Source organism: Pelophylax lessonae, assembly GCF_965119305.1.
Source record: "Pelophylax lessonae genome assembly, chromosome: 6".
NCBI lineage: Eukaryota > Metazoa > Chordata > Amphibia > Anura > Ranidae > Pelophylax > Pelophylax lessonae.
In genome coordinates, this window is record NC_138773.1 from 126895285 (window position 1) to 126917941 (window position 22657).

Genomic DNA, 22657 nt, shown 5'->3' on the forward strand with positions numbered 1-22657 from the left:
TACCCTACCAAAAGAGCACCCCAAAGAAGATGTCGTGTCTGTTGTAAGCGCGGATTTAGGCATGACACCCAAACTTATTGTCCCTCCTGTCCGGACCAACCTGGTCTCTGCATCGGGGACTGTTTTGAACGCTACCACAGACTAGTGGATTATTAGCATAGGGTACAGCACGGCACAGTCTAGGGCACACTTACACAGGGTCTCAAAAGATGTTTGATGGCTATCGTCCTTTTGAGAGACCCTAAGCTGGAATGTTACAGTTGAAGAAAAACGTAAAAAAAACAAGTTACAAAAAAAACCCATAAGATAAAGCCAAAAATAGTTGTCGTTTGAGTTAATTTTCGGTTCTTACTCTGCTCTTCTATTTCTACTTCTACTCTTTCTACTTTTACTGTACTCTGTTACTGTTTTTCATTGGTAACCATTTTTTACTTTTCAGGTACCAATGTAATGTTTTAGGTTTACTGTTCTATTACCCAGTTTGCCTTGTAGGTACACCCATCAGCCGCCACACTGATTTATATACATTCTGACACAAACATGGCTTGCGCTCAGCATATATGGATATCTATGATGGCAGCGCTGTAGGAGGCGATTTCACCACCTGAGTTTAAAAAAAAAAAAAAAGTATACATGGCTTTCATCATGTATACTACACATTTTACATTAACCACTTAAGCCCCGGAAGATTTTACCCCCTTCCTGACCAGGGGGTATTTTGCGATTCGGCACTGCGGCACTTGCGCGGTCGTGCGACGCTGTATCTAAACGAATTTGGCGTCCTTTTTTTCCCACAAACAGAGCTTTCTTTTGGTAGTATTTGATCACCTGTGCGATTTTTTTTTTTTTTTTTTTTTTTTTTTTTTTTTTTTTTTTTTTTTTTTTGATCACGCGCTATAAACAAAAAGAGTGTAAATTTTGCAAAAATAGCAATATTTTTCACATTTCTTTATATGAAATTCCCCCCCAAAAAAATGTAAAAATCAAAATTTTTTAACATTTTCGGCCAATTTGTTTTATGCTACCTATGTTTGGTAAAAAAAAAAGCGTATTTTGATTGGTTTGCGCAAAAGTTATCGCGTTTACTAACAAAGGGAAAGATTTTTGTCATTTTTGTTGTTTTTTTTTTTTAACGCGTAATGGCGGCGATCTGCAATTTTTTTTTTTTTTTTGTGGTACTGCGACATTGCGGCGGACAGATCGGACCCTTGACTGACATTTTTGCCATTTTTGGGGTTACCAGTGACATTTCTACAGTAATCAGTGCTATACATATGCACTGTTACTGTAAAAATACACTGGCAGTGTACTTTTTTTGAAAGGGAGGGGCTATGTGTGTCCCTAGGGGCGTGCTTTCTACTATGATTGGCTGTGGCTTCAGATGTATGAAGATTGATCAACGGTTCTACATAGTAGAACCGTATGATCATCCTTCATACACAGGGGAGAATGACAGGCAGCTTGTTTACACAAGCCGCCTGACTTTCTCCCTCTCCCCCGCCGATCGCAGAGTGACCGGCGGACATCGGGTCCGCCGGTCACGCGCCGGGGGGGGGTCCGTGATCATGCGGGAGCGGGAGCGCGCCTCCGGCGGCGCGCGCTCGCTCCCTAGACCCTCACAAGCTAGTGACGTAGCCCTACGTCACTTTGCCTGTGAGGGGCTGACCGCCGACGTAGATAGTCGTGCGGCGGTCGGCAAGTGGTTAATATACTACACATTTTCTGGCGGAGATTTCTTTATCCACATCGATCGATGTAGATGAAGGAATCTGTTAGGTTCTCCTTTTCTTTTACGTCCTCTGACAAACGCAGCCTCTTCCCAAGTTTCATCACTATTGGGTAATGGCGCCCTCTGCTGGAGCACACTAGGTAGTGAAACTTCATTAAAAAGCTTTAACTAGACACACCTTAGGGGCTGTCCCTCTAGACATTACCCTTAAAGCTTACTAATCGGTTTCTTGCTGCCTAGCTCAGGAGTAGGACCTAGAATACCCTGCTAAGAAACCTGGGCTCAGTTTTGATTTTTTTCTTTGAAAAATGTATTTTCTCACTCACTAACGCTAGGTAGTCAGGAGGATCCTCCTGAAGAACTACGAGCGACACTGGATTATCGGGATACTTATGTTACCCCAGACTGGCCTACAAGCGTGCGTAGGTTGTGGTACGCCCAGGCCTCACCACGACGGTTCTCAGATGGATGGGGATGAGCCTGCGGAGTAAGTTCTTCGCCAGGACGCATCAACCCTGGAACGCCCTGTGTTGCAACGACCCTTCTTTACTGACGGCAGCCCCACTCAGGGTGGGAGGCGAGCTGAATCGGAGCGCAGCCCGCGGTCCTTGGTATGTTGAGTGATGCTACCCCCCCCTGTCCCTGGGACAGTCCTCTGGCGGGGGGGATATGTGGGTAGGTAGCTCCTGTTGGTTGAGCTTTTGTTGCCCTGTTGGTCACGTTTTGTTCTGGCCTTGTTGGCACATTACTGTTCTGTTGGTTTTGTTTTTTTCCCACCCCTCACACCTGCACTGCTTTGGGACATCCCAATAGTGATGAAACTTGGAAGAGGCTGCGTCTGTCAGAGGACGTAAGAGAAAATAGAATATTTGTAAACTTACTGTAAAATTATTTTCTGAGTCCTCTGATAGACGCAGCCCCCGTCCCTCTATTTTGGGGTTGTTTGTCTTCCTGTACTGCTTGCTGTGAAACTGATTAGTAAGCTCTAAGTGTCTGAGGGTAATGTCTAGAGGGTGCCATTACCCAATAGTGATGAAACTTGGAAGAGGCTGTGTTTGGCAGAGGACTCAGAAAATTTTTTACGGTAAGTTCTTACAAAAATTCTATTTTTTCGTTCAGCCCTCAGGCTGCATGGAAAACAAAACCCTACAATAAATGCAATAAATGCCAAAGAAGGTCCAGCAATGTACTGGTATGTTGCTGGACTTTGGGTATACCAGGATGATGCCTGCAGATTTAGGCATTATCTTGGTATAGTTTTTTACAGCCAGCGGTCGGCTTACATGTAAAAGCGATCCTAGTGGATAATTAGCCACTAGACTGCTTTTACAAGCAGTGGGATTGGACACCCACCCCCTTCCGCGTTTTTTCTTGGGCTTTCCTGTCCCACCGGTTTACCCGAGTGTGCAGCCAGTGGTTCCATTATCTGACCATAGAGCTGATTGGAGACGAGAATGGCTCCAATCCTCTCTATGGCCTAAGATACCGGAAGCTGCGAGCATTTCATGACTTTGGATTCGTCATAAATAAACAGCGCCATTGGGAAATTCAGAAAGCATCTTGGCACACCAATCTTGGTGTGGTCAGATGCTTAAAGGTCAGAGGAGAGATCTAGAGTCTAATAGACCCCAATTTTTTAAAAAGAGTACCTGATTTCTTTTTGAGGAGGCAAGTAAAACCTTGGACAGAGGGGTGACTGTGGACGTAGTATACTTGGATTTCGCAAAAGTGTTTGACACAGTTCCCTACACAGGGCTAATGTGTAAGGTAAAGTCTACAGGCTTGGAAAGATCAGTTTGTAAATGGATAGAAAATTGGGTAAAAGATAGAATTCAGAGAGTAGTGGTTAATGATTCTTACTCTGAATGGTCTAACGTTATCAGTGGTGTACCCCAAGGTTCAGTGTTGGGACCCTTACTTTTTTATATCTTTATAAATGATATAGGGTCTGGGATTAAAAGTACAATTTTTGCAGATGACACCAAGCTTTGCAGTGGAATAACTTCTTTACAGTATGTCTCCACCTTACAAGCTGACCTCAATGCACTGTTTCATTGGGCAACTGTGTGGCAAATGAGGTTTATTGTTGATGAATGTAAAGTTATGCACTTGGGGGGCTAAGAATAAGCATGCATCATACATACTAGGTGGAGTAGAACTGGGGGAATCCATAGCTGAGAAGGATCTGGGTGTTCTGGTAGATCATAAGCTTAATAATAGCTGCGGTTTCAAAAGCAAGCAAAGTCCTTTCTTGTATTAACAGAGGCATGGACTCCAGAGAGAGATAATTTTTCCCCTGTACAAATCATAAGTAAGACCTCATCTGGAATATGCTGTTCAGTTTTGGGCACCAGTTCTTAAAAAGGATATCGGGGAACTGGAGACAGTGCAGAGAAGGGCAACCAAACTCATAAGAGGCATGGAGGAGCTCAGCTATGAGAAAAGATTAGAGGAACTGAATTTATGCTCTCTTGAGAAGAGGAGATTAGGGGGGGGGGGATATGTAGAGAAGAGAAAGAGAGGGAAATGGCGCTGCCGGGTGAAATGGGAAATAGTCTCTAGGAAAGAGTGTAGGGAGAGGGTATATGAGTATGTAAAATTAATAATAAAGATAATAAGATGGTATGGCGGAGCCAATTTGATGTCACAGACATCACACAATAATGAGATAAAAGGCAGTGAATCCAATATTGCACAAATAATCTGAAGTGACTAGTGCAATAAACAAGCAAATTAATGAATTAAGATAAGATATATAGGGCAAAACCAATGTAATGTCTATGTAAACCCACACATGTCAGGTGAATGAACAATATATCTAATATTGCACAAATAATGTAAAGTGGCAGGTGCCATAAATATAAGCAAATAAATTAAGTGACTGATACAGTGAATAAACAATAAATAAATAGACAAATTATTAAAGTGCCAAGTGCCGCAAGGAATAATATAAAATAAATCACTGATGGAAAACGTGAAGTATATCAGGTGAATGACATTAGGTAAGGTGCTCAGGTATTAGGAAAATGACTAACTAGTGATGATGTCACCAATAGGTGAACAGGATTGGGTACAAGGTGTATACAAATTATGTATAAATAATCCTCAAAAGTCATATAAGTGACGCTGTGCACAAAATATAAATGATAAAGTGACAATGTGCCAGAAGTGATAATTGACTCCTAATGCAAAAAGTCCATAAACAATGTTAACAGGTGGTGAATCCTCATGCAGTAATCCCTGTGGCGGGTAAAGTGGTGGGGTGCTTGTACTCTGAGTAAAAAGCCTGCTCTCTAGAAATACCCACCTGACACGGGTATAGAGTAGGGCTACGCATCTTCACTTCACGATTCAATGCGATTACGATAATTAAGGTCACGATTCGATACGATTCGATTCCGCGATGCATCACGATTACTGCCCAATGCCCAGCCCACTGCGCAATGGTTTTCAAAACTTTATACAAACAAACAATCAAGCAGTCACAAATTAAAAGATCTCTTTTTTATTTTCATTTGCTTTTAAGGCCCCATGCACACGGGGCGTTCAAAAAAACGTACGTCCAAGCTAGTTATAACGCCGGGAAAAACCGGCGTTAAAAACGCGCGTTAAACAGCGTTTCTCAAATTATGTTAATGAGCGTTAAGCCGCGTTAAGCCGCGTCAGCGCTAAATAGCGTTTTTTTAAAAAATCAGTCCTCCTCCATTTTCCACACCCAAAATAACCACAATGCAATGTGTGGAAGCCATTTTGGTAGGAGAGAGAGAGAGGAGAGAGCATTTTCAGATCGGTTGAGAGTGTTTCTTGTATTTTCGGAGTATTTTTTGCATTTCTGAGTCATGGATCCTGTTATGCAGAAGGTTGATGAGGCGATCCTGCTCATCATCTTGAGAAGGATGCGTAGAAGGAGACAGTTGGAGGAGGAGAATGAGAGGAGCATACGGCGAAGGTTCTGGGTGCATCCTGTCATGTTGCAGCGTCTGTCCGTGGGGTACTTTACCACCATGTACACCCAACTCCGCATGTATCCGGACAAGTGGTACAACTTCTCACGTATGTCCGTTCCGCTTTTCGATGACCTGCTGGAGAAGCTCAGGCCAAGGCTATCCAGGATGGACACGAACATGCGAAGCAGTGTGTCACCGGAGGAAAGGCTGCTTGTGACACTTCGGTAAGTGAAATCATTTGTGGGTGTTTTGTATAGGGTTAGTACTTGGGTTAAGAGGGTTAGGTGGTGAGGTCCTAGTTAAAACATTTTCAATGTATTTTTGAAAGATAGATGTAATATGTAATCATTTTTTATTTTTATTTTAGGTTTCTTGCTACTGGCCAAAGCTTTGTCTCCTTACACCACTATTTTCTGCTCGGTGTCTCCACGGTGGCCAAAATTGTTAAGGAGACATGTGCGGCAATATGAGAGCAGTTGAAGGAGGTGGTCATGCCGGAGCCGACTGAAGAGATGTGGGAAGCAGTTGTCGACGAATTTTGGGAGAAAACCCAGTTCCCCAACTGTATCGGTGCCCTTGATGGAAAACACATCAGGGTGAAGAAGCCCCCCCATTCCGGCTCTGCATACTTTAACTACAAGAAATATTTTTCTGTGGTACTCCTGGCATTGTCTGATGCCCATCTTCAATTCCTTGCTGTTGATGTAGGAGCATATGGCAGCCAGGGTGATGCCCGCATCTTTCGAGAATCGGCCTTTGGACGTCGGCTACACGAAGGACGACTCAACATACCAACAAGCAGGCCGCTACCGTGTACTGAGGAACCAAGCTTGCCATTGGTCATGGTGGCCGACGAAGCATTTGGACTGGCAGAAAATCTGATGAGGCCATACAGTAGCTATGGACTGAGTCACACCAAACGTATATTCAATTATCGGCTGAGCCGAGCTCGTCGTGTTGTGGAGTGTGCGTTTGGTGTGTGCTCAGCAAAATGGAGGGTTTTGCTGTCATGTATGCAACTGGATGTTGACAATGCCACCAAGGTTGTCCTGGCCTGCTGTGTTTTGCACAATTTCCTAAGGAGAAGCGACAGGAGCAGCGTTGAACCAGAGCCACGTAACCCCATGCACCGCGTGCAGTTTATGGACTTACGAACAACAGCACGAGTCATGACCATCAGAGATAAGTTTGCGGATTTCTTTGTCTCGCCTGATGGGGAAGTGGCATGGCAGGATAATTTTGTCTAAAATCATTCATCTTGTAAACTTTGTGATATCTTCACATACAGCTTTTATTAAACATGTATGTCAGTTCTTTTGATGTCTATCATTCTTCCATTGTTCTAGTTCAATGTTGCATGTGGCAAGTGTGTGCCAGCCCAATGGCCTGTGCATACACTTGCCACATGCAGAAGAAGGAGGGGGGTTTCCTTCTGCATGTGGCAAGTGTGTGCCAGCCCTGGCCTGTGCATACACTTGCCACATGCAGAAGAAGGAGGGGGGTTTCCTTCTGCATGTGGCAAGTGTGTGCCAGCCCTGGCCTGTGCATACACTTGCCACATGCAGAAGAAGGAGGGGGGTTTCCTTCTGCATGTGGCAAGTGTGTGCCAGCCCAATGGCCTGTGCATACACTTGCCACATGCAGAAGAAGGAGGGGGGTTTCCTTCTGCATGTGGCAAGTGTGTGCCAGCCCTGGCCTGTGCATACACTTGCCACATGCAGAAGAAGGAGGGGGTTTCCTTCTGCATGTGGCAAGTGTGTGCCAGCCCAATGGCCTGTGCATACACTTGCCACATGCAGAAGAAGGAGGGGGGTTTCCTTCTGCATGTGGCAAGTGTGTGCCAGCCCAATGGCTTGTGCATACACTTGCCACATGCAGAAGAAGGAGGGGGGTTTCCTTCTGCATGTGGCAAGTGTGTGCCAGCCCAATGGCCTGTGCATACACTTGCCACATGCAGAAGAAGGAGGGGGGTTTCCTTCTGCATGTGGCAAGTGTGTGCCAGCCCAATGGCCTGTGCATACACTTGCCACATGCAGAAGAAGGAGGGGGGTTTCCTTCTGCATGTGGCAAGTGTGTGCCAGCCCAATGGCCTGTGCATACACTTGCCACATGCAGAAGAAGGAGGGGGGTTTCCTTCTGCATGTGGCAAGTGTGTGCCAGCCCAATGGCCTGTGCAGATGTACTTCTATTTCAACATACAACTTTAAAAAAAAATGAGGCAAAATATCATTTCAAAAAAAGGTTTTTATTCAAATAAACACAAAAAAAAGAAAAAAAATCACAAATGCTGGTAGGTGTATCCTGACTGATCGTCCTGGCTTGACCGCGGTGACTTTGAACGTGGATAGCTGATGTCAGGATGCGAGTGGGTGGCTTGGACATGTCGTTCCTGCGCAACCTCATGGTGGTAAGGGGGTCCAGGTAAGTTTGGGGGAGGGAACTGGGTAGGTGGTTGGGAGAAATCAATGGAGGAGTGGGGTGGGAAATAGGAGGGCGTGGACAAGACAGGTGTTGGGTGGCGTTGCGGAGGGGACAAGGTAGGTAGGTGGCGTTGCGGAGGGGGGCGGTATTGAAAGTGGGGTGTTAGCGTTGCTGAGGTCACAGAGGGCATTGGGGGATCAAGAAAAGTGTTGAATGGATCGTTTGATGGTGGCGGGCCACCACTTAGTTTTGCATGCCTATATTGTGTCATGATGGCGAGCACACGATCCATACAAAGCTTTTCTTCAGGTCCCCCAATGTCCTCCAGGATGTAGTATGCAGCACGGCAGAAGGCGGCGCGTGAGTTGCCAGGATCGAGGAACACATCCCCACTGCGCCTCTCCTGCCGCACTTCCTGCAGCAACGCTAACACCCCGTCCTCGTTTTGAGGGACAATACCGCCACCCCTCTGACGCTGATTGCGGCCACGGCCACGCACAGCGCCACGGCCACGCACACATACCTCGTTGCCACGAACGGGTACCTCGCCACGGCCACGCCCCACACCACTATCGGGAATTTCTTCCACAACACATTCCTGGTCCCTGGATTCCTGTTAAGAAAGAAAAAGGTTCAGTTTGTCACATACATACAATGAAGAAAAGAATGGCAGACAGACTAGACAGACACTAACCTGTATTGTGGATTCATCGCAGACATGAGATCCACTGGATTGGATCGTCATGTCACTGTTTTCAGTGGCAGCACTGGGGGGTCTGTCCTCTGGTTCTTCAACCACCTCCTGACTAGCATCCTGAGTCAGGTCCGCAATATTAGATGTTGTCCTGAAAAATATGTAAAAAAAAATGGCTGCAGAATAGCAATACATTCACAGAAAACGATGCTCTGAGCACCCCTATATGCAAGTCAAAAATACAGTATGTGCGACTTACTTTCTACTGCTGGCTATCATTGCTTGACGCAGGAATGCCAGGTGGTTGTGGTACACGTGTCTTCTTTTGTGGGAGGCAGCTGCACCACTTGTGTTAGCTTTTTCCTCCTCTGTCAGATCCCTCCTGACCCGATCACGCAGGGACTTCCACCTCTTTTGGAAAATTTTGCCTAAGAAGAAAAGTGAAGTAAGGTTAAAATATGCATTCTTTGTAATTATACAGCACACAAGTCATGCATTTCTGAAAAACTTACTTCTTTCCTTCTTCTCTGCGGTGCTCAATCAGTCCCAGCCTGGTGTTAGGGCTTCAGATATATCCATCCAGGTTTTTGATTTTTTAATCCTGTCACTATAGAAGGGATGGGAGACATCCCACAGCTCTGGATGGGCCTCAACTGCAGAGATAAGCTCTGTCTGACCTATATCAGCAGCCATTGTCCCTCTCTCTCCTGTATGTCCACACAGACACACCCACCCACCCACACGGCTGAGCAAAGGACACTTGGGAAATGTAAAAATGCATTTCCTGTGTTTTTACTCCATTACAGTGACCAATCACATTTCTGAAAATTTCTACAGCTTAATAACGCCGGACGCTGGAAAACGCCGATAAAAACGTTAAATAGCGTTAAATAGCGTCAAGCGCTTTTAACGCTCTAACGCTGGGCCTCAGAACGCGCAGGCCGTGGGTTCTTGTTGCAGCTGAAAAACGCTTAGGCCACTTACAGCTTAAAAACGTCTTTGTGTGCATGAGGCCATAGAATAACATGGAGGGGCGTTTTTAGGCTGCAAGAGGAAAACGTCTGACGCTGCTTACAGCGGCGTTAAAAACGCCCCGTGTGCATGGGGCCTTAAGGACACTTCCCTGGACCCTGTCATGGCCTGCAAGCCCTGCATGCTCATAGTGCACTTGCACTGCAAACATATAGGAAGGTCTGAAAATGAAAATAGCATAGCAGAGAAAAACAATAGTATTTACTAGAACTAACAGTAAAATTAGTAAAAACTGTAGTAGTGCAGTTTACTGCTTCATAAAAGAAAATATTAATATAAGGTCTACCTTTTAAAGTACAACTAAAGGCAAAACTTTTTTGATTTTGGATAGAGAGGAGGAGATGTATTATAACAGTGATGTCCAAACTATGGCCCTGGCCTCCAGCTGTTTAGGAACTACAATTCCCATGAAGCATCTATGACCTTCAAATCACACAGTTAGACATAACTAGGCATGATTGGAATTGTAGTTTCTGAACATCTGCCAGCTGGAGGGCCATAGTTTGGACATAGCAATAAAACGCTGACATATGTTCTAAATACAGCTGTCTGTTGTCCCAGGCTGGAGAGATTCACCCCCTCCATTTCTCCTGTGTATTTATGATTATCATTGAAAGTAAAATGAAAAACCCCCAAATTTTATGGGACTTCCATTTTCCTCTCACTTTGTTTGGGACAAAAAGTGAGTGTTAATTTCTACAATGGGGGCAACATGGCAAAAATCTTACAGGTGTAATAATTAAAGAACCTTCCCTTGCTCTATCCAAAATTTAAAAAAGTTTTGCCTATAGTTGTACTTTAAAGCCAAGATAGAAGCCAGCCAAGCTAATATTCTTGTGAAAATGGTAATCATAAATTCCCACAAAACATTATATATAAATCCTTTATGTGAATATATGCATTGCAATAAATTCCAGGTCAGGTTTGTGTGTATTTGTGATCCAGTAAAGATTTAATCAAGGTTTTACGCTTCAATGTATGATTTAATCTTTCAAGGATGTTCCTTCCTGTACCGTGGCTGGCTTGCCTTCAGTTGTCTAGAGATACTTTTACCTTTTAGTATTTGTTTGGTTGAGGGAACCCCTACACTTGCTATTGCTACAGAGTACAACAGACATGCGTTGCAATAAATTCCAGGTGTGCCATAACCTGTCCTCTACAAAACAGAGCAATTCCTTCCTGACTAGTCTAGTAGCAAACATCAAGGTGAACCTGGCAATAGTGCACTGCTGCATAACTTTCATGTTCACCATGATGTTTGTTTCCCCCTGCAACTGCCAGTCAACTCAAGTGAGTTGATGGCTGCTAGAGGGGAGCTTATATTGAAGCGTTTTAACCTCAGGCAACGTGGGGGGTTCTTTACTGTTAGGGCTACAAGATTGTGGAATTCTCTACCACAAGAGGTGGTTTCTGCGGGTAGTATGGTGGCTTTCAAAAGACTCTTAGACTTACATCTCAAGGATCAGAACATTCAGGGGTATGTGAGATGATTACAGCCACACACACCTACACAGGTTGAACTGGATGGACTATTGTCTTTATTCAACCTCACCTACTATGTAACTATGTAACTATATAAATATAAGCTTTAAGCTTATCAATTCACTTATGTGAATGGACCATTTTTGAAAACAAGCCATTCTCCATCTCTCCAGTGCCAGAAAAGCTGTAAACAATATAAAATGTTCCAGGTTCACTGCGATGATTGTGTTTGCCCCTGCCATTGCCAGTCAACTAAACACACTGTGTGTGTGTGTGTCGTGACAACTCAAAAGCTTATACGCAGCTCTAGCATCAACACAGTGTGTGTTGAGTTAATGCTAGAGCTGCGTTATAAGCACTTGAGTTGTCACGACACTCAGTCAGTCACCTTACAGAAAGAAAACGTTACCTGCACTCTACCACGTTGATTATATCTGTAACTGAAGCCAAGCTAGCCAACAAGCTACCATTAGAGCAAGAGAAATCCTTGAGAGAATAAATTGTCAACTGAAGCTTAACCTTGCGGAAATCCTTATGGGGTCACATTCACAAACTCACAAATATAGTAATGTTACACAAGAATCCAAAATCTGTGTATTTATTTGTGATCCAATAAGATAAGATTTACTCGAGGTTAAGCTTCAATGTACAAGTTATTTCTCTCAATGATTTTCCTTCCTATAATGCTTGCACCGTTGCTTGGTGTCAGTTGTCTAGAAGAAATTACACTTTAATATTCTTTATTTGGTTGAGGGTTAAATGAACCCCTAAACACTTTTAGTGTGAAGCAACGGATTATGGATTGGCAATGGACATTGGACAGGACAATCTTCAAAAACAAACCATCAGTGCTATAAAACAACACGGGTGTGACTGGCAGACTGAATTAGTAATTACTAATTCATTAAAAACATGAATTAGTAATTATTGCAGTGCTTAGCATTTGGGAACATGTAGGTTTTTCTGTAAGAACACTAGCTGATCCACATGCTCAGGTTTCAGACTGCTTCTTTTTGCAGTTATAACATCTCCTGCAGTAGAGAAAACCAGCTCTGCAGATACTTGTACCCGGGATACACAAGTATTGCTTTGACAGCTGAGAGAGGAGGGGAAATATGACCTCATGCTCACACCACCATTTCAAAGGGTCCTCAGTGAGAGGCAGAGGTGGGGCTTTACAATATTTTTCCATTTCGTCTTCTGCCTTGGCATAGGGGGTCTTAGGTTCTATTGCACCATCAGTGAAAGACTGCCCCAGCAAAGTCATGAGCAGCGATGTTGTGGCCTTTTTTTTTGGGAGGAGAATGGCTGTCCTCAATGGTTGTTTCTTCTTCCAGATTTTCTTTTTCCCTAGGCACTTCATCCACATTTGTCCTTCTATTATATGTAATCTGTGTTTGAACAAAATATAATAGTATAAGAAGAGCTGAACTGTCTAAGAGTGTGATTCATTCTGATGAGGTGTGGGAAACCGCACAGTAATCCATACAGTTCCACTTCCCACACCGCATCAGTGAATCAGGGCTTATTACACAACACAATGTAGCTGAGTTTCTAGCTGTCTGGGAGGAAACATGATGGAATTCTAATTACCTCCAAAGATGCAGCCTCCTCAGTCACTACTCTGTATATCTCCGATCTCTCCTCCTCTGTGAGAATAAAAGGCAGTCCTTTAAAGCGAGGATCCAGTGCAGAGGCTGTATGAAGGATCTTCTTCTCTGCCTCAGTGCTGTACCTCTTCAGGAGATCTGTTTTGATGGCATTCTTGATCTCATGGGTCATGGCTGTGTCTCCCATGGTGTCTGTCATGCTCTGGAGCAGTTGTGCATTTACAAGGGCAATTAGAGACACTGTTGGGTTGCGCTCTTCTGACATCAGCAAGGTTGCATCCTTCATTGGCTTTAATGCATTCACAGCATCCTCTTTATTTGACACTTCTGTTTCATTGAGAGTGCAGAGATTCTCCTTTTCTGACTTCTGGAGACAGCAAGGTGGCACAAACTGCAGGTGGTTGTTCGAAGAACCTCTCGACCATGTCATATGCGCTGTTCCATCTTGTTGGCACATCAGTTAATAGCTTTTGATTCTTCAGGCCGAGACATTTGTTTCTCTATTAGACAGTGGCTTGCTCTAGTGCTGCAATGAAAGAATGTGGATTTTCGTCGCACTCTGCCGAGAAGCCTGGAGTGCGTGGCCCCTTTAAGTGCCCACTGACATGCAAGATTGAGTGTATGGGTGAAACATTTAACATGAGGAAATTTAACAACTTGAGCTGCAACTATCATGTTCGCCATGTTGTCGGTCACAAGCACTACAGATTTATCAGACAGCTGCCATTCTTCCATGACATGAGACAGTAGCTCTGCCGGATGAGCACCTGTGTGAGACTCATAAATGGCTCTCGTTTGCAACACATGTGACAAGACCTGCCAGTCCTTAGTAGCGTAATGTGCTGTTATTGTAATATAGGACTCCGTTGTGACTGAAGTCCATGAAACGCACGTTATTGGGACTCGACTGGCTTGGTTCATTGACGCAAGTACCTGAGCTTTGGTGTCGTGGTAGAGTGCAGGTATAACGTTTTCTGTAAAGTGACTGCGTGACGGGCTCTTATAACGTGGCTCTAGCGTCTTCAAAAGGTAACGAAACCCGGGGTTGTCCAACAGAGTAAGGCCGTAGGTCCTTGGCGATGAAAGCTGCCACAGCTTTGGTTAGTTTCTTCCCTTTTTCAGAGTTGGGCGGATAAGTTGACAGTATGGCATCAATTCTTGGCTGATCTGGGTCTAGTCTTGGCAGTGGTGGCACTGCTGGTGGCGACAGGTGTTACTAATTTAGAGTGAAAACGGCTAACATGGTTTCTCAAGTTTGTAGTATTCCCTAGGCATTTAATTTTTGTGTGACAGGCTTTACACACAGCGTGTGTCTTGTCCAACTCACGCTTCCCTGTGTGTTCGTAAAATCCGAAATGTGCTCAGATGTTTGATCTTAAAACGCTAGGTGCATTTTTTATCTCTCGATCTTTTTCTCCTTCTGCCATTACCATACAACCATGTATGTGACTGAGACGGATGACTCAAGTCTGTCAGTGTTTAAAAAAATAAAAAAAAAGCACTTGGAAACGAAGCTGCAACAAGCAAGCAACATCTTTCATAAAATATTACTGTGTGTCTGTCTGTCAGTCCCTTTTATGCATGCACTGAGCCAGAGACCCCTTCCCCCACAGCTGGGCTGCCTGACAGTGACACTGACAGACCCCCCTCCCCCCACAGCTGAGCTGACACACTGACAGAGACCTTCCTTCCCACACCTTCCCCAATCCCCCCCAGCACTGACAGACCCCCCTTCCCCAGACCCCCACAGCTGACACTGACAGAGACCCCCCTCCCCCCACAGCTGAGCTGACACACTGACAGAGACCTTCCTTCCCACACCTTCCCGAATCCCCCACAGCACTGACAGACCCCCCTTCCACAGACTCCCACAGCTGACAGTGACAGAGACCCCCCACTGACAGTCAGAGACCCCCCCCCCCTGCCACCGCAGAACAGAGATACTACTAACCCCGACCGACCGTCCCCTGTCCCAGGTACCCCCCATCACAGACATCCCCCCCAGAGATACAGAGAGACCCATGATTAATACAATTATTAGTTCGGACTTAACATACCTGCTGTGTGTGGGTTGTTGTGCACTGCATTGCATATACCACACTGAGGAGGACAGGTGCTCTGCTCTCTGGCTCCAGTGGCTGGCTGGCGTGTGGCGTGGCGGCTGGGCCTGGGACGACCACGGTGAGGTGGCGCTGGCTGGCTGCGATGGGGACGCTTGGGGCTCCAGGTCCTGGATGGCTGCAACACTCGGGGCTCCTGTGTGGACTGGCTTGGCTTGCTGGCTGGCTTCTTGGCTGCAAGGCCGCAGGTGGGACGTCGATACATGCGGGGGATGTTCTTGCTGCGCCTCGGCTCCGGTCAAAGAGAGGGAAGAGGAATGGGGCGGAGCCTTTTTATTATGCTTCCGCACTAATCCACCAATCAGCTGTGTTCTTGTGACTTTTTTTTCTCCCAGGCGCGGTAGTGCGTGGCCGCGACTGATGACGTCATTTCCTAATCGATGTTGACGGCACCCCGAATCGATGCAGAATCGCGAAGGGTCGCATCGCGATGCGCCGATTATATTCCGCAGGCCTAGTATAGAGCGGGTATATATAATATTGTAGAGTAATCCCTCTGATGGATCCTGATTCCCTCGGGAGATCCTGGAGTATAGGCCGGGTAATCCCTGTAAGGTTCTGGGGTACTCTGCCGGTGCTATTAGGGGTTCATGGATATCCTAGGGGTTCCAAGTGGATGGATCCACATTCTGTATGGGATGCTAGCCCCTATGCTCCGGGGGTATCAGCAGGGTGTTGGGGTGGATGAAGTCATCATAAAGAGTAAGGAGAGGGCAACATAGTGTAATATTGCAGTGTATGGTTTATTAAATAAACAATAGAAATGGGTACTCAGTCTCAAAGTAAATATACAGCGATAAAAGCAAGCTTCCGGAACGCAGTGCGTTCCAATGGTAACCAGAACCGCAAGTGATGTGACGGCGCCACTACATTGATACATAGTAATCTGGTATAACCTAGACAAACGGGTAGTAAAGAGGGGAAGATCAGAAAGAAGTTGGGAAAGAAGGAAAAATATGGAAAGGGAATACAAAGAGTATGGCACATAGTGTTTCTCTCATCATGCAGTGATTACCGAGCACCCACACCTGGGACTTCCACCGCCACACCCGGACAAAAGATAAGCCAGCCTGTCAAGGCCTAGTAGTCAGACCCTTGTTCATGGCGTCTCCTAAGTGACGTGTCTGCTAGTTCTAAAATTGCTGAATCTAAGGCTGATGGGGCAAGAGTAGGATCAGGATGTTGCTCCCTCCACAGAGCCCATACATGGGCGTGTTTTTCCCCTGTGCTCCTACATGTCGCTACCCATTCATCGGCGTCCATTATCTCCCGCACCTTCTGTAACCACTCCTCCCGGCTAGAGACCCGATCGGTTTTCCAATGAACTAGAAGCAGTTGTTTGCCTGCGTTTAGATGGTGTGGAAGAGCACTTTTCCTATATTGGCTAAGCGGCACTGAAGGGCCAGGGTGCTTTTTAACTATGTATTGAGTTTTTTTATGTATTGTTATGGTTTCTGGAAGGTATGGAATACTAATTTTGGTTATATTCTGAATATTCATATTAAACTAATTCATTCATTCCTTTGAATCCTACTTTATACAGTCTGTACTGTACAGCTGTATTCCCCCCTTTTTTTCTTTACGTGTATGGGGTACTGCTCTGGTAAAAATCCTGAAAAAAAATCTAAGACTTGCAAAATCATAGGCAAGGGTACAAAATGAAGTATGGGGCAATGTGTAAAATACATGCATACATACAGAAATTGAAAATAAAATAAATTGGATAATAAAATAAATATAAATCACAATAAATATAAATCACAATAAAAATAATCATGAAAATATACCTTATCTGTCCGATTTATTTCCTACTATATTAGCTTTTAGGCGATCTCTGAAAACCCTCCTTTTCAGAGAAGCCTATCCTACCCACACTTAACAAATATATACCTCCATTTTCTCCATCAGCCCATCCCCCACGGTTTTTGCCTTTTTTCACTTGACCCCCCCTTCTAGATTGTAAGCTCTAACGAGCAGGGCCCTATAGTTCCTATAGTTAGCTATATAAATTCTGTATAATATACACTGGAGAAGAAGAGAAAAAAAAAAAAATATATATATATATATATATAATATATATATATATATTTAAAATTATGTGGTGATCTAAAGATGGTAGCCATTATCGAGTATCTGTAGGTAAATGTTGAAGGATGGAGCTGTGTGCTGTATGTGCATAACAACTTGTCAGCGATTATGTTTGGGTCAACATAGACTCATCAGTAATCATGCAAGTCTGATATGTGGTGGTTAGTGTAAACTGTTGATTTATATTTCATTCATCCCCCTGGTGACAGTATACCTAAGACTTATATCAAATAGGTTTCTCTGCGGCAAAGGCATTGAAACCATTTTGCCTCAGGGAAGGTGGGAGGGATGGACTCAATAATCCATACCTTCAAGCCAGTGGTGGATTGTTCGTGGGGTTTGGCAAAGTGTCTGGGGACATTATGTTCATCCCTGCCCGCCTTAATGAACCGGCTGTGTTTGCCAAAGCATTTTCATGTTTCCTTGACAGCCAGGATGCCAGACCCCGCTGATGGCAAGTTTCAATCACACATCTCATTGATGTGCCTGATTGCTAATAAATCACTAGATAAGAGGATGTAGCTGGCTCCCCTGGGTTACTAGCCAACGGGATATCCCTTTACAGATGTACATATGACTTTAATTTTTATTTATTTTTGGCGGTTATAGGACGTCAGAGAAGGGGGGTGTCATTTTTCTCATGATTTTTGATTGATGGTAGTTAATTTTTATTTTCTCTTGTATCACTATATAATTTTTATCATATGCCTGATGGTGTCCTGCGCGGCTCCGAAACGTTGCACTTTTTTTTTTGGTGATGTTACCTCTGCAATAAAGATTTGAATTGCAATTGAAGATCCATGATGTGCTGGCGAAGTATGTTCATTGATCTGGTATATCCAGTGTCTAGCTGGTAGTCACTACAACACCTGCTACAGGGGAGCCTAGTGACCCAGAAATGTGCGATGGGAATATAGACAAAGCTCTTAGTGGAGTCAACAGCTGAGATGCGATTATGTAGGGTGAAGCCTTATCTCGCCTGGAGCAGTATGTGAAATATCAGGCATCTCAAATGTTTGGCAAGGAATTTGGGGGTGAGATGGTGTGCTAGGGAAAGTGAAGAGTTGGGTAGGTATATTTTCCTGAAACTGAGATATTGTGTGACCTTCTTTCTTGCAACTCAATCAACCCACAGTGCTTATTGATCAGCTTGGTACATTCAGCCTGCCCATACACAGTTCGATCCGTCTAAGGCTGGCCTTATTCTGTGTTCTAAGAGCTACTTGTTAATCTTTCCTCTGCTGCTGTCCAAGATGAGGCTTGAAATAGGCTGCTGGAAAACCTGGCTAATGTTTGTAAACCTTGCCGCTCAGCTGTGTGAGGAATCTTCGCAAATGGCAGAAACACACATTACATTGGAAAGTTACAAAGAAATGACCTGTGAATACATTTAAGTGGATTGTGGCAAAAGTACTCAGTATTGTAGTTTTCCAGACCCTAGATGAGCTGCTTGTATTCAATTTTTTTTTAATTATTTTCGCCTGGTCATCCCTTCAAACACCCTTCTGTCTTAAGTGGCTATGCTCACTCACCCAGGTTGGATTCCCACCATGTCTGCTTTTGTTCATCTTGCTTACATGGGAATAATTGGGTGTAATTGTTTCCAAAATTAAGAAAATATAAGGTGTCTGTTTTTTTTTTTTTTTTTTTTTTTTAGTTTGAGTTGTGTAAATATATAGACTCTCACCGTACATATTAGCATTTTATGATGCTAGAAATAGGCATTTTATAGTAGATCAAATAGTTCACATAAACATATCCATCATACTTAATCTGTTCTACATGACTAATGAAGATGTTAATTCTAATTGGGCAGAAAGGTGTGGATGGATGTAGGGTCCCTCTGGAGTTGCAACCAACCCATCTGATGAGAGCAGCCTCAGGGAGGGCTTATTTAGGCCTAAATATTCAAACAAATATACGAGGCAAGGGTTTTAGTCCCGGTTCACACTACCGCGACTTGTCAGCCTGACAAGTCGCGGTCCATTCAGTGCTATGGGAACCGTTCTAATAGGAGTGACTTCAAGTTGCTCCGACTTAGAAAATAGTTCCTGTACTACTTTTGACAGAAGTCGGAGCGACTTGCATTGACTTCCATTATGTGAAGTCCATGCAAGTCGCGCCGAAGTCGCGGGGCACGGCGACTTCACTAGTCGCCCCCGAAGTCGGATCGCCATAGTGTGAACCGACACTTTAGGAAAATGAATAAAGGAGATGAGGGGGAGCGGTTGGGGAGAGAGAGAGTTTTAAGAAGGTACCAAAATAGAACAGTTGGAGAATCCGCAACTTTAAAGGTGTCAGTGAGGGAGCCAGATGTTTGAGCGGGTTGAGGAAACATGTATTCGGGGTTATGGAAGGAGGACATCGGGGTGGTTCCCCCCATGTCATGTAATGGTTGACACCTGAAATAGTTGGCACATTGAATGAGGTCCATTTTTTGAGTGAGGCTCTGTTTGCAATCAGCGGGCGTAAAAGTATCTATTGCAGACGACGGCCGTCTGTTGTTAGGTGTCCAATTACCGTATTTTTCCGTGTATAAGACGCTACTTTTTGCTCAAATTTTTATGCTGAAAATCGAGGGGTGTCTTATACACGGTTAGTAAGCAGTGCGTGGGTGCGTAGCTGGCCATATTGTCAAAGAGGCTTCCTACAATTGCAAGCTATGTACATCAGATAATGCTGTAAAGGCGGAGACTGCAGATGCGATGCCATTGGAGGTTGGAGTGCGCAGATGCGAGAGAGAGATGCGAGAACGGACCCCAGATGTCAGAGAATAAAAAAATTAGTACTGGTAAGCGATTGTCTTACACTGCTAAATTCAAACTAAATGTAATTCGCTATGCAAAAGAGCATGGCAATAGGGCTGCAGAGAGACAGTTTGGACCTCCGCCCACTGAGTGCATGGTCAGAGTGGAGAAAACAGGAAGAACAACTCCTTATGTTTAAAATATTGATTTCTGAAGTTTGGGTTGGAAAAATGGGGGGCGTCTTATACATGGGTGCGTCTTGTACACGGAAAAATACGGTATAAAAGCAAGAAAAGCTGTCATGTGTGCCAGTTTATGTAGCTGAGATAGAGTGGAGCATGTTCTTCACTTCTCATCGCAGGACACACCCTTCTGTCCTTGACATGAGCTGGCCGGTTTATGAAGGTAAGATCTTAAAGATCTCACTGGCCTTCTCTGTAAAATAACTTGGTCACTGCTTCCCCAGTACTGAGGTGGAAAATCTGGATGAGAAGCTATGATGTGAGGAAGAAGGATTCTGTGTACCTGTGTGTGATTCCAAAATGTGCTAAAATTGTATCATAATATGCAGTGCACTTTTGGGTGCCATTCATTAATTGCACCCCAAATGCAGTTAGGCATGAGTTTTGCCACACCATTTGACAAATGTGCCAAAACGTGTATTGAAAAACCTTACGTCGCTCCATGCCCAAAATGGTTCAGGTGGGCTTTTTGGGATTTTTTTTATTGCACAAGAATGTTTCAAAAATGTGCTCAGTGCTATTTTTCATGTAAATACTTGGTCTTTTTAACCACTTGATCTCCCGAAGATTTACCCCCCTCTTTACTAGACCATTTTATTGCGATATGGCACTGCGTTACTTCAGTAATTTTCCCCCATTTATTAAATCTTTTGCCCTTACTGTTTTAACTTTGGATAGTAAAACATTTTCTGTCGCTCATTGACAGACGCAGACTTCATGATTGATATCAGTAGGGTTATAGTGCCCCCTACAGGAGTAGGACACTAGGCAGAAAAAAAAAGTTCTGGCTACGCCCATGGGCAGTCCCGGGGGGGTATACTCTTTCACTTCCTGCTATAGGATGCCAGTTTTTTTTTTGTCTAGTCAGGAGAAAGGACCTAAGTTCCTTGCTGGGATCTCTGGTACTGGCAAGTCTTTATTTTTTTTATTTTTTTTTTTTTTTAGCTAGTTTTTTTCTCCGGACTGTTCCTGTGAGATCTACAAGCAATTATGCCGGATCAGGGCGACAGGCTGGCTGTTGAGATCCAGTGGTCACCCCAGCTGCCCAACGAGCACGTGCTGTTCCTAGCTCCGCGCTGGGTCGGCCGTGACATAGTCCCACTGGACGGGACTGGCCCTGCGAGTTAAACGTCTCGCCAGGTCACCTACGGCCGGTCTGAGCCGAGTCGCAGCGTCCTTTTTGGCCGACAGCCCAGGTGGCGATGGGTTCTTTTAGGAGTTGGCGCCCGCCTGTTCCAGTATGTTGAGTAAAATGTTACCCATGATGGGTTTTGGGGTGAATGCGGGCCCCTCCCTGGGATGGTCGGACCCTCACAATTCTGGATTCCCCTCTGTCCTGTTACGCACCCACGCCTATCTGCCCCCCTACCCCCCCTTACTAGTGGGGATGTTGGGAGGTGACTCCAGGGGGCTGAATCTGGGTTACAGGCCGCAGATGGGGGCGGGGGGGGGTCAACCGCTGGTGACGCCCAAACGATCGTGCGGGGGGGGGGGGTTGCTACCTGTTCTTTCCAGGCCGATGGATCCGTGGGTAGGCACGGGGGGGGGGGCGCGGTGCCCCAAGAGTCCCCTTTGGCGCCGCTGGCTGGGCGGGGCCGCCATTTTCTTGTAGCCTGCATGTGCTTTGCACGGCGGCGGCCATCTTAGTATACCCGGCTCGTATTTCAGTGCTTGAGTTCACTGTATTGGAGTTCCTGGAGACATGCATGTGGGTGGAGCCCCTCCCCAAACCCGGGCGCAATTCTCTGCAGAAGGATCGCTGCTGACACGTGCTGCTGCTGCAACACTCTGGGCCTTCTGGTGCATCTGGCTGTGGGTTGGTGAGCCTTGGGGTCTCTCTCTGCTGGGGGGTCTCTAGTGCGCGCTGCTTGTCCACTTGGGGGCGCTATAGGACGGCGGGATGATTTAAAAAAAAAAAAAAACATTTTTTTTCTCAATTTGGGAACGGGTTCCCCTGGTGTAACATGGACCCTGCTGAACATGTGTCCCCACCTGACCCCCTCGAGGTGCCCGCAGGGGCCCCGGGCTCCTGGCTGGCTATAGATGCACTTTCGGTGGTCCTGGAATCGTTTGTGTCCCGGCTGGAGTTGGTCTTTAAAGGGCGAGGTGCTAATAAACGCCCTCCGCCTACCCCTGCCTCATCTGATGCCTCATACTCTGGGTCTGCGTCAGTCGCTGCTGACACTGGTCTCCCTGTCGGGTCTTCTGCCTGGCGCCCCGTCTCCTCTGATAGTGAGCATATCCTTTCTGCCTTCGCTGCCTCGCAAGACTAGGCGCTGGTGGTCCTGCATTGGACACTGCTCCGATGCTGGGCCGTTTGTCCTTTTGGGCAGTGTTCCTCTGGCGCATGTTGTGGCTGAAGTGTTGGTCTGCGGATCAGCCTTGGATGATCGCTTAACTGATCTTCCCCTCCCGGGATTGCCTGTTTGGGCTACCTTGGCTGACTTTTTCAAAGTCTCACTGGGGGTTAAAGTACCTTTCTCCCGTAGGCTACCAACGGTGAGGACCCCCGTCGCGGACAAGGACCCTCCTTTTCAGCACACAG

At 45.4% G+C, this 22657-nt stretch overlaps 1 protein-coding gene and 1 pseudogene across 2 annotated transcripts in view; both read left to right on the forward strand.

Moving 5' to 3' along the window:
• Positions 1-22657, forward strand: part of MARF1 (meiosis regulator and mRNA stability factor 1) — a 587347-nt gene that overhangs the window by 200841 nt on the left and 363849 nt on the right. The window lies entirely within an intron of this gene.
• On the forward strand, positions 5569-6923 carry LOC309558072 (annotated as a pseudogene). The gene is made up of 2 exons: positions 5569-5900; positions 6044-6923. The product of its transcript is annotated as an uncharacterized misc_RNA (transcript).